The 13787-nt window shown below is 31.5% G+C and overlaps 1 pseudogene; it reads right to left on the reverse strand.

The window, feature by feature from the left end:
- Window positions 1-7594: 7594 nt before the first annotated feature.
- Window positions 7595-9672, reverse strand: LOC119638463 (annotated as a pseudogene).
- Window positions 9673-13787: the final 4115 nt, after the last annotated feature.

Genomic DNA, 13787 nt, shown 5'->3' on the forward strand with positions numbered 1-13787 from the left:
TTCTTCTTCTTTATTTTTACCTACACACTTGAGTAAGATTAAGATTTTGGACAAAAAAGAAAAGAAAAAATAAATAAATTGTAACCGAAAAGCCTGCAGAACCATATGCAAGTAAAAGTTGGCCTAAACGGCATTACAGATTGCAGATATCGATTAAATCTTACTATACAGAAATTTTACTGCGAAAAAAAAGCCATCCAGATTGGCCAAATGACACAACCACATAGTTAACAAACTAAATGAAAAATTCTTTTAACTACATTTTAGGGTTTCGGCGGCTCGAGGTGAGAACAACTCGTGTTTTCGGAAATATTATAAAACGTTTTCATCGATTATGGGAACTATACGAAACTATTAAAGGCCTAACTATTGGTATGGTATTTACAGTACCTAAACTTTTCCTATCGTACAGACTTAGCAATGACTTATTGAATAAAAAAAAAAAAAACAAAAGAAAGTATGGATTCCATAAAATTTTCCTCCTTTTACATGAGCAACTGTACAGGGCGGAGAAAATCCTAAAATTATCTGTATTTTTCATCTTATTTTTTGTTTAAATCGTCACTCTCTATACATCTAACCGGAAAGGTTTGACATGCCAACGACAAATTTCTTATCTTTTTTCGATCATTAACTGCATTTTTACGATACGATAGCTCAAACGAAATATAGCGTTAGTATAGGTGAAAAAACAAAAACAGGAATTTTTGATCACCTTAGCTAAAAGTGTAGTAGGAAAACTTTTAAACATTTTGATAAAAGTTCAGAAGGTGAACGAAAAGAGAGCAACATTTGTTATTCAAATTTATTATGTTCGGCCGTGCGTTTCAAAGACCAACTTCTAGATGCAACGAAACTTCCATGTTTTCCACGCACGTAACGCCTTAATCGTAATCAACCGGAATAAGAACATGATGATCGGCCAAGGCCGACTATAAAATGTAATGCTTGCCGTCCTCTAAGACAATTCTTATGCATTTTCGCATCGGGGCCCCTCTCAGAGCTATAATCCAAATTTAGTACAAATAATTTTTATTAATTAATTTGCTATTATGGGACAACATTCATTGTGAACTATTAAGATCGAAACTTGTTGGCCATCTTAAGGCTTACTTTTCGTACTCACGTCCGTTTCGAATGTTTCACATCAATTTACTTTGCCAAAATGGTGTTGAGCACCTTTTCACGTAACGGTTCTCTAGAGTTACGATCTTATTTGGGTGAAAATTTCGCCATCTAATCAACAATAGCAAAGTGTACATCGACAGGCACTTAGACAGAAAAGTTTAAGTTGACTACAAATATGGATTTAAATCGGTCAGCGTCATAAAAAATGCTTCCCAACCAAAATTTCTATTTATCTTACGGATATATATACAATTGTCTAATGATAAGAAGATGGATGACTCGTTTTAAAAAAGAAACTAAACGCTTAAATTTAACAATTCTGGCAGTAGCTGATGAACTCTCACTAACGGCATACCTCTTCGTCCCTCACCTCATTACGCCAATAGGGGGCATTCCCTGGATGATTGATTGGTCAGAAAAAAAGCTATAAGATAAATAAATAAATCAGAATTACATATTGCATCAACACTATGAATCGATTAAATCATATCTTTTTGCCCACCTATCTGCATATTGTTAGATAGTTTACAAAGATGGGACAAGTAAAAATTTGAAACAAAATTAGTTCTGATCGACCAAATCAGCAGAAACGTAACTGATATGGGCGCAAGTTATGCAATCCGGCATCACATACAATTTTCATATCTCTTCTCGACGAAAAGTGAATTCTCGTTTTTTTTTGTTTTTTTCTTCTAGAAGTAATGATACACAATTATTAAGTTGCAAATGACGAAGCGGCAAATGTAGCTGTTTAAGCTGTAAGGGGGACAATACTGTTAACGTTTAAGCCGTTGATTTGCTTTATTTTATTTATTACTTTACCTTTTGAAAAATGTAATACCATTGTGTTCTTTTTTCTCCTGATTATAGACCATTCTTCTTCACTTTCTTTAGTTCATATAAAAAAAGTAGAACATCCCGAAAAAGGAATTCAAAAAATGCAGGTCTTAAACAGAAGCACGTTTGATTATCTTTGCTTAACCTCTTCATGGCAAGCAAAAATTTGCCGTTTTTGTTCGATTTAATCATTTTATGTTAAAGTGAATTTAAAAAGCAAAAGAAAAAAAAATAAGGAAAACAATAAATATTCACAAAAAATCTTAACGTCCGCTTTTATGGCCACTGAGCGTTTGTCGTAAGCTATAAGTGAAATGGTTTTTTCTATATTCCGGAAGCTTTAGAAGAAAGATTTTAATTTAGAAAATCAAAATAGAAAAGCAATTCTATGAAAAAATTTTCAACCTTTTTCGATAGACTGAGGCCATGATACGATCGCTCATATCTACACCCACATTTCTCTTCACCCTATCGCAGCACTGCATCAGCATCATATGCTAACAATTGAAGATTTTTGACACATCTCTCATATATGAAAACATATCAATTTTGGAAAGAGTTAGTCAGCGAGGCATTTGTATAGGTTTCGGATAGCATATCCTGACTGAATGAAACATTGTATCGAACGATAGAAGTAAACATATATCTACGTTTTTAGATTGCTTATAAAATGAAAATTAATTGCAATTCTTTCTTTAAAATTTCTACAATTAATAATAATTAAATATGTTATTATAATATTTAAAAAATGTATTTTTATCTCAAATATTAACAACAATATGGATTGCCAAGAATTTACTGCACTTTATATATCAGAAATACCGTTATTCGTGCACACAAACCACAAAAAAATTTTTAAATCTCTTGTTGAAAGATATGTAGTAATAAATAAGTTAATGTCAAATTCTTCTTCTTTTTATATTATTGAGAGTAATTATTTATAATTATAAAAAAGGAAAGGTGTGAAGAGATTAAAGATATTTATTTATACATATATATATATATATATATAACGTCGATACTTTGCATCATCTCCACAGAATCAGCTTAACAATCGTTCAGTTATAAAACGATAAAACTAAACTTTTTTTCTTGCGTAGTTTGAACAGTAACGATCGTTTAATATTTTTCTCATTTCTCATTTCTCGGAAATAACTTTCCTTAACATTAATACAAATTGTAATCGAAATTTATCAGACTATTAACCATTGATTGACACGGTCACTTATGAATAAAATAGACATAAATAAATTGCAATAGATGCACGGATGCACGCTTAGGGCAGTAGGAATTCGTAAGTTTTTCTTATTAGATATAACTTACTCTTCTTCTTCTTTTTTCATTTCTCTTTTAAGCTTGCATTAGTTTTCCGAAAAAATCTTAAGCATATAAGGTATAGTACAATCGGTTCGGTATTATGTTTATACAAACTTTTTATTCATTTTTCTTTTGAATGTTACACATCTGAATAATGTAGAATATGATTATATAACTTAAACTCTCATTTTACAAAAAAAAAAAAAAATTATTATTGAATTTATTGAAATTTAACTAATTTACGAACATAACGGAAAACTTCACATGAAATGTAATTAATGCATATGAACACAGCAACCTTTTTTTTTTTTTTCAAATTTAAAATAATAAACTAACGGTAAATATATATTAATGCATAAAATCATACAATACAGAATAGAACATACCTGCGCATGCATGTGCATGTGCAAGCGCGTTCATATATAATAGGAATCATAGAAATGTATAGAATTAGCGCAAATACAACTGAGCAAAAAGGTTACTGTTAGAAAAACAAGAGAGACGAAGAGAGGAAGAGAGAAAGTGAGAATAGCACATGTACGTTTATGAAACGAAGTGAGGGAACCCACCGAAGAGTAATAGCACACTTAAATCGACACAAACACTTGTTGTACTCATTTGTATTTTCGGAAGTCAGGAGATATATATATATATATATATATGATGGAGAGATATTTGCTTTCTGCTATTGCTGTTGTTGTTTTTATTGTTGTGTTAGGCTTATATAGTGGAAGTGGTTGATTAGATTGCGGCGTGAGGGTGTTTTGTTTATGCTTTTATTGTTTTTTTCCCTTTTTTTGGACAATGAACTTGACACTTTTTTTTGTTATTATTGTTACAGATTTAACAGCAACACATATATATATATACGTATATACATATCTATATACGGTTGTGTGCGCACAAACAAACATAGAAATACACATGCTATATTTATTTGCAGGTAAACATTTTATATGTACATATGGTTATATTTATATATATATATATATATATATATATATATATATATGCATCTATGCTTGTAATAATGTATCTATAAGAATTGAATGAATTAGTCGGCGTTTGAAAGGTATGCATGTGTGTGCGCATGGCGCTAATCATATGCGTAGCGTAGCGTAATCAAGTTTTATTCAAGCATGAGTATTCATACGTATTCGACGGGTGGGCCAACAAAAATTGTTTCTCCAGCTTAAAGTGTGTGCATCAGTAAAAAAAGAAATAAGTGTTTATTTACTTAAGGAGCATTTCTCAGCAGTTTTGTAATTCTATTGTTTCAAGGAAATCGATTATTTATAGTCGTTTCAATAAATGTTAATGAAGCAAACTTACGACGCTTTTACAAAAACTTGTAATTATTGGTTGCATAACTATTACAAACGGCGACCAAGATATCGATTATCAAATGCTCGATATTATATTATTAGTATTTCCATCTTGGATGAGTCTTCAATATCAACAGTCTACAAATTGTTACATAAAAAAATTGTAAACTCTTAATCTGTTCTTAATTGATCAATTAACCTAACGCACCTATGCGTCATTGATGACCATTTTAAAAAACAACTCTTATATGCATCAAGTGTTAAATCAATATCTTCTATCTATAGTGAGTTAGAGTTAATAAGAAGTCTACACACACACACACACACACACACACACACACACACACGCACACGCACGCACGCACATACACAAAGAGCGATAAGGTGAGCATAATTAAAATTAAATCAAACAAATACTCAAATCTTATAATCATTTTGTCACACCCTTTATATGCATATACATACATAGGTGTATGAAGCACTATACACTATTTAGCCGCATTTTTATTTAACCGGCAAAAATGTAGTGAAATATGTGGTATAACAACGGGCAATAACAACAACATCCAAAACGAATCAAGCTATAAAAACAAACATCTCAAGAAAAATGCAAACAAAAACAAAACCAACAATTATTAAGTGTGCGATAGTGAATGGGGCATGCATTTGTTATATCTACATACATATAATGTTATTGACGGTGCGAATGATTAGTGTTTATATATTTATTGAATGTAACGGTTTTTCATTTATTAATTAAATTTAATAAAAATTTTTCATTTCAAAAATAAATAATTCCTAACAAGAAACGGTATTTAAAAAAAAAAAATTAATAAATAATTCCTATAAATACATAAAGAGAAAACAGTAAAATAATTGAAAAAAAAATGTTAAAAGAAAAAACTAAATTAATAACAAGGAAGTTATTTGCATGAAATTTATATATTTCACAATTTTTCTTGTTTGTAATATTATTTTATAAACTTTTTTCTTGTCATTTTTTTTTTACTTTAGTTTACATATTTTATTACTCACCTGCCTTGAGTGGTTTAATAATAATTTGTTTTTAATTTGTATACGCGTTTTACGCTGATATTTTTAAATGACTTATTTATAAATAAATAAAGAAAAAAATCTAAGAGCGGTTGCAGACGTGTTTTTTTTTTTTCTAATTAAAACCGAAATCGAAATTTACGTCAACATCTCAGCACTTACGCCTTTTCAAGTTCTTTTTGTTATTTATAACGAAATGATTTTATTTAAGCTTTCTTTATAATAAATGCAAATTTGATATAATTTTAAATTTATTTCATTGTTGTGGTTGTTGCTGCCAAAAAGCGAAAAACAATAAAAAAAAATTGAAGCGTACCTTTACAAAAACAAAAATCGCCAGAGTCATTAAACCCGGAAGTGGGGGTTTTGCGCACTTTTTGCTTTATTTAAATTTGCTTTTCTTTTAACCGTCATAACCGACATAAAGACGATAAATACGATTCTTTTTAAATTTTAACAATTTTTTTTTAAATTTTTTTTCTAAAAATAGCTTTTTGATGGAAATATTTTTTAAATAATTTTAATATTTTTTTTTTAATTTTTTCTTTTTTTTTAAACCTTAGTACCTCTCCATTTAACTCATATATGTTTTCAGTTTACATTGTGTATGCTTGTGCGTATGTTTGTATAACCGATAAATGGCAAAAACAAAAAAATGTTTTGTCACTTACAAAAAGTATAATTTCCGTTTTACGTAAAAAAAAAACAAATTATATAGAAAAAGTACCCGCACTCATACACATTCAAAATGATTTTTTTCTCATTTCTTATAACGAACAAGTGTTTTTGTTTACAATAGTGTTAATAGTAAGTCAAACATCCGCATAATTCTATATCTTCATCGTTCAGAGAAGAAAAACCACGCTCCGCTTATGCCGAATTACCGATTTCAATTCAAGACAACAACTGAACTAAACTGAACTGTTTTATAAAATGCATACTTATACAATAACGTTAACGCCGTCTGTTGTTCACAATAATTTTTTCCGTTCATTTCTTTTTATTTAATATAAAAACACATAAAACACAGAGATGGTAACAAATTTTCGGTATTTGATTTATTGAATAGCACAAGAAGAAGAAGATATAAAACACATCTGTAATTGTAGAACTGAAACACCTGATTCTTAAACATATGTTTCATTCTTTCTTTTATTATATTTCAACGAACGTGATTTTCAATAAGTGAATTTTAATTTTTCGAAGTGAAAAATAACTTTTATTATTTATCGTAGAGAAAAGTGAAATATAAAACCTTTCCTTTTTTTCGTTTTAGAAACTTTTATAATTGTTTTGTGTTATATCTTTATTAACATTTTTATTATTTTTATATTTTTAGTATTCTAGCCACAAATTTATTGGCTTAATTCATCTCCACTCAACAAATCAAAAAAAAAAAAAACATTTTTAATATTATATTTATAATGGTGCATGCAAATATATATTTTTTTTTTTTTTTGATATGTTGAACAGAGATGGACTAAGCCAATAGATTTGTGGCTTATATGTCCTGCAAATATAATAGAAGTAAATCTGTTGAGAAAAGAACTGTGTTTAAAATTCCTGAAAATAAATTGCAAAATTAGCTAACCGTATTAAATGTTTCAAATGATAAAAAAAAAAACGTATTATATTATAAGAGAATGTGAAATTCAATTTCTGGGTGTAAAATTTACTTGGATGTACATATCTTATGCATGGCTTTAAGAAATGCTGAGAGTATAAACATCCAGAAAATGTTTACATTTATATTCATATAAGTAAATTGTTAAAAATTGATTCTCTTTTTCAGAGTAAAGAAAATTACAATAACAATGCCCAACAATCCCCTAATACTGCCAAGAGTCACAGAAATCTCTCAGAATATTGTAAACATATACTTACTAAACGTATTCGAAGCGAAGCCGCATTTTAAAGAGAAAATAGAAAGAGAGTGATTCTAACTTTTTTATTAACTTTTTTAGTAACAATAGCAACTTGTGTTTACAATTTAATTGTTAGACTTATTCGAATTGTGGTGAAACATCCCGCTATAACGGGTTAAATTTATTTGAAGCAATAAGAGGGTATCTCATGACCTTTCATTAATGTGGAAATATATTTTTAGCTCGTTAGCCCACGTTATTACTACAAGATACTCTAGCCTAAAAAAGGCCTTATTTTGAATTGCCCCATTCAAACAAATCTTCGTAATCATTTAAAGCTATAACAGGATCAAAAAACAAATCAATTTAAAAAGTCCTTCTCTATATGTTACAGTCGAATTATAACGACTGCCGCCAGTTTAACCGTGTGAATCTCAACCATGAGTGCAGGCTTTTTCTAATTTACAGCGTACGATATTATTCGCATTCCAAATTTACGATTTCATCATTTGGGGCGCTTGAGCGAAACACATCCTTTTACGAATACCATTTGAGTTATTGGTTATCGCGAAAAATGTACCATTACTAGTAATTATTATCGAATGAGGCGTTCCTGCTAACATGCACCATCATGTCGCTGTCTGTTTTGCATTCAAGTCATGACATTCTTGTGGTCCTGAGGTCGGATGCAATCTTTGACTGAAAAGTTAATTGAGAGGTACTTTCAAGGCGGTGACTTCATCTAAGTCTGTTTCTCTTGGCACTTATCTAGACGATGAGAGACGAATAATATAGATCGCGTTCAAGACGAATATAGTCACTTCACATGTTTAAAATTGTGCAATTTTTACCGTATAATATTAAACATTTCTATTTATTTGAACAACTTGCTTCAATAACATCTTTATGCTCTAATGAATATTATAATCTACCTACCTACCTACCTAACATACAACGTAAAGCCAACTTTACTTAGATTGCTTTTTACTTATCTTCCATTCCAGCACGCTGGTAGTATTCACTTTAAGATACTCTATGAGCTGAAAATCGTAGAAATCGGTAGAATTAAAAAGAAAATTAAACAATGATTTCCTTGTTTTGAAAATGAGGACCTACCGTCATCCGTAAATCATAATGATTATCTCCTTGACTGACCCTGATGCTTAACTGACAGCTCAAACGTTCCAAATAATGTTTTAATTTATCTAAGTCCCGTTTGGTATACGAGAAATAATTGCGATAACCTGCTTTTTTGAAACTCTCATTATCACCAAACACGATAGTGTTAATCAGGAATCCAATACATTGTATTAAAATATAAACAATGCGTAGGTTATCCTCCATTTGCAGCATTGACTCGTCAATCTCATTGAGCATTTTAACAAGATCATGAAATTCGTGAAAACAATACATTTCAATAGTATTTTCGGTAACCTCGCACAAAATGGTCTAGATCAAACAAATAGCTATAGCCCGATCGGTTTCGCTAGCAATGGAAATCCGATGACTTGAAGAGAGTAAATTAAAAACAAACTCGATTCCATCTGTTTTTAAAGCCTCCCATAACCGTTTAGATGCTACTTGTAGCTAATAAACAAATATATTCTAATTGGTCTATATTTTTTTAATTAACATCATTATACTAACGTGCAGAGGACTCAATGTATCCACATATTGAAAAGCTTTTTGAAGAAACTGAGAACGCCAATCAATATTCTCTGTCGTTGTTTGAATGTAATAACACATACAAGCAGCCACAAATATATTGGTAATTTCATCCAAATTTAATTCTTCTTCTTTTAATAAATTTAAAAATCTTCGACATATCTAAAATAATAAAGAAATATTTTTAATTTATTTGCAATAGTTATGAGGCGTATTATTTATATACTTCGTCAATCTTATCACAGTCTTCTAAAAATTTACACTTTTCCGCCAAACATGATTGCTGTATATGCTGCTTCAGCGTGGACAATTGATAAGTTGATTCGACTATTAAATGCATGCCATCACTTTGATTCTTCAAATTAGTGTCGCTTTTATTAGCAGTTTCAAACTGGTCACTCATGTTTTCTTACAGGCTCAGTTCTTGATCAAATTCTATTTTCTTTTTTTTTTTTTTGGTATGTTGAACAGAGATGGACCAAGCCAATAGATTTGTGGCTTATATGTTCAAATAATAAACTCTTGTAATTTTTAGTCACGATTATGTATAAAACGTAACAAAAAAAAGAGAGCGGCCGTAATAACTGGAGTGAGCATGTTAAATGTAATTGTGTGTGTGTGTGTAAGTGTGCTTGTTGAGTTCTTGAAAGTCATACAGTGTTGCAAACTTTGGCTGAAAACGAAAAGGAATGTTATGGTAATTGAAAATGATTAAACGCAAAAAAAAAAAAAGTTCTATTTTTTTATTAAAAAATAAATCCATTAAGACGTAGCGACCAACAAAAAAAAGCATCGACACAGTTGTTTATCTTGCAAATACAAGTACGAAACATAAAATTTACTCTTCTTAGGAGCCAAATAATTATGCGTTATTCCTATTTATGGATTAAAAAGCCCCAAGTAATAGATACAATTGGAAGCCGCGTTATCGTACTATTTTATAAGCAAAGAGAAACAGAAACCTAATTTTAGAATCAAATATAAAGAAACTAATATAATAGGTAACAACAAATGTATGAAAGACAACGATACAACAAGTTGAAGTAAATACAAATTGAATTTTTGATTGAATATTAAAGTTAAAAATGATGAAAGGAAATTGAAAAGAAGGAGCACAGAGATGGACTTCATTGTTATAGTTAAATAACAAAAAAAAAAAAAAACTGCTTAAATGCTTTGATTTCAACACCCTATTCTTAAATTGAAAATAAATTGCACTTGTTACTTGTTTTTCACAGGCCAAATTCCTCCTAGATAAAGCGGATTGGATCAATTACTCCAAACAGGTGGAGTCATTTTTGAATTCAAAGCCATTTAACGGAAACTGCAACCATGATGCTGCTATTATGTCTAAAGCGATTCGCACAGCTGCTCATCTTTCTATTCCTTAATCCAACACCTCTTTTAAACGAGCTAGGGTTCCTTGGTGGAACAACACGCTTTCGTTTTTGAGGAAAAATAAAATGGATTTATGTCACCGCTTTAAGAGATGTCCTGATCAGAATCACTTGTTATTATATAAAAAGGCCAATGCTCTATTCAGGAAGGAATTACGGAAATCAAAGGCACTTAGTTTCGAACATTTCTCGAGACGAATTCACAGAAATACATCAATGAAAGTTGTATGGAACAAAATCAACAGACTTAATGGGACTTCAAACCTGAACGAAATTTCTGCCATCTGCACTCCCAATGGAACTTTAACTGACGCAGACGAGATTTCTAATTACTTTGGAAAAGTGTGGTGCGAATACTCCTCTGACAGCAACTTCTCCAGTGCTTTCATTGAAAATAAAAGGACTCCAATATCTCCTCCAAATAATATCGATAGATGTGCCATGTTCCTGGAAAATTGCATATCTACCTCAGAACTTGGAAGTTGTCTCTCCAATTTGAAGGGGAAGACACCTGGTCTAGACCGCATCTCATACCAAATGATCAGTGCTATGTCTAAGTCTAGTAAAAAGAAATTACTGGACCTATATAATACGGTATTTATGACTGGCCATATACCCTACATGTAGAAACTGGCAACAGTTGTTCCAATTCCAAAGTCAAAAAATGTCTCCATCGCATCAGATTATCGCCCAATTTCTCTTTTACCTTGCCTCTCTAAGGTATTAGAGAAGATTATGGCATCTAGATTATCTTGGTTTCTTGAGTCCAAAAACCTGATAACAAAGCAACAAGTTGGTTTCAAGCGGGGTAGAGGGTGCATCGACGCTCTGTTACATATTGATTATTTCACAAGCAAAGCGATTTCCGAACGAATTCACGTAACAATTCTCTCAATTGATTTCGAAAAAGCATTTGACAGAGTTGGTCTTCATGTTATCTTAAGACTCTTGAAATCATGGAATGTTGGACCCAAATTCTTCAACTACATCAAATCATTCATGTCGCATCGGCGGTTCAAAGTTAGAATCAACAATCATCTTTCTGATTCCTTTCCGCTAATGAATGGCATTCCGCAAGGATCTCCTCTCTCTGTCACGCTTTTCCAGATCGCTTTCAACGAAATTAGCAAAATTCTTTGCCGTGTACCAAGAGTGGAACATTGTCTCTACGCGGACGATGTATACATTTTTACAAAATAAAAAGACAACACGAAAGCAATCAACATCCTCGAATCTATTGCATGTGAGATCTCCACGTGGGCAAACTCGTCAGGAGCTAAAATTTCTATACAAAAATCAAATAAAATGCACATATGTCGAAAACAAATGTGCGATGCAGGAAACCTACTGATGCATATTAACGACCTACCAGTACTAAATGTGCAGACGCTCCATGTTCTCGGGCTCACGTTTTCCAACAATTATCGTTGGAAAGCACACTGTCTTCAGTTAAAAAACTCTCTTTTAACAAGGGTAAATTTCATACAGTACGTTGCTTGGAGAAGCCATGCGCATATTAACACTATTGCTTATCTTACGAAAATTCTTGTGTTAAACAAGATTGACTATGCTTTGATAATTTATGGCAATAGCTGCAAATATAATATCAACATCCTTAAACCGGTCTATCACCAAGCCGTCAGAGCAAGTTGTTATGCTTTTCGGACGACGCCCATAAATAATATTATAATTGAAACTGGTCTCCCAACTTTAGAAAATAGACTGTATGAGTTAAAAGCTAAAATAGTCCCTTAGCTTCTTAATTCAAACAAATCCATTCTCGGTGATGACGTAAGAAAGATTATTATTGCGAAGAAAATTCCAAAGTCACCATCTGCAATTGACCATTGTTTGTGCATCGCAAAGGAATTGAACATTCCCTTAAAAATTTCCCGCTCTTTTGGTGTTAAACCTCCCTGGATTTTGAAAGACTGCTCTTTTGACATCTCACTGTCTATGCACAAGAAAGAAGATACTCCAAATTACGTCTTCAGGAATCTAATAGCTGAAAAAACCCAAGTATTGGACAGTAGTGGCTGGAATCTTTTGTACACAGACGGCTCAAAATCTCCTGGTTTTCCTCCTGCTTGTGCGGTGGTAGATGCTACAGGACGGGTTCTTCTCAACCACATATTTCACGAAAGTACTTTAACTTTCACGACGGAAGCCAGAGCTATCCTTCACGCTGCCAACCTTGTCCATAAAAACAAACTCAAAACCGTTATTGTTACCGACAGTTCGTCTGCATTACAAGCTGTTCGGAATCCTTCGACTTCGAGATGGAGCACCATCAACAAATTTAGGAATATAATTACTACACCCGACGGAAAAATTAAAATGTTATGGGTACCAAGTCACATCGGTTTACTGAGAAATGAGCAGGCGGATTTAGCGGCAAAGTATGCTACTTCTGCTCCTCTATTTATGGATGATGTCATGGAAAAGTTGGATCTTCAAAGATACATTGGAAGAAAAGTTAAAGAGAAAATTACAGAAGGAAATTTACAACACCATCATCAACACTACTCTTTTATTGACCCTCAATTAACTCCACCTTTATATCCAACAAACGTTGAGAAAACCAAGATCCAAACATTCTCGAGAATTCGCCTTGGTCATACAACTGCAACTCACCAATGGATCCTGAAGAAGTCTTCTTCCCCAATCTGCTGTTGTGGACAAACTCTTACTATAAAGCACATTCTCTGCGATTGCCTCAACTTTTCCTCGGCTAGAAGTATTGCATTTGGAACGATTAACCCTTTGAACATTCTACAATCAGCTTCAGAACAGAATATCAATTCAATATATTACTTTTTTAATACCACTAAGTTCACTATCTAATATCCATTTATTTAAATTAGAGCCGATAGCCTGTGTTGCTACTGCTCAATGTCTTTTTTTTAGTCTAAGAATTCATTTCATTAGTCTAAAATTAAAATAATAATAATAATAATAAATACTTGTTTTTCATGCCTTATAAAATAATAGTGGGTATAAATCAAAATTTGAAATCGAAAAAGATAAAGAAAACTAAAATTAGTACAAAATAAATACAAATTAGATAAATAACTTTTAAATTGGAGAGAAATAGTGTTTATTTTTCCTATTATGTTATTCCGTTTATGTGTCATTTTTTTGTAGACATAAAAAATCAAAAGCCCAAATTCCCACAACATCCTCAGAAAGCTCTCAAAGCT

This window comes from Glossina fuscipes, unplaced genomic scaffold (assembly GCF_014805625.2).
Source record: "Glossina fuscipes isolate IAEA_lab_2018 unplaced genomic scaffold, Yale_Gfus_2 0, whole genome shotgun sequence".
Classification (NCBI taxonomy): domain Eukaryota; kingdom Metazoa; phylum Arthropoda; class Insecta; order Diptera; family Glossinidae; genus Glossina; species Glossina fuscipes.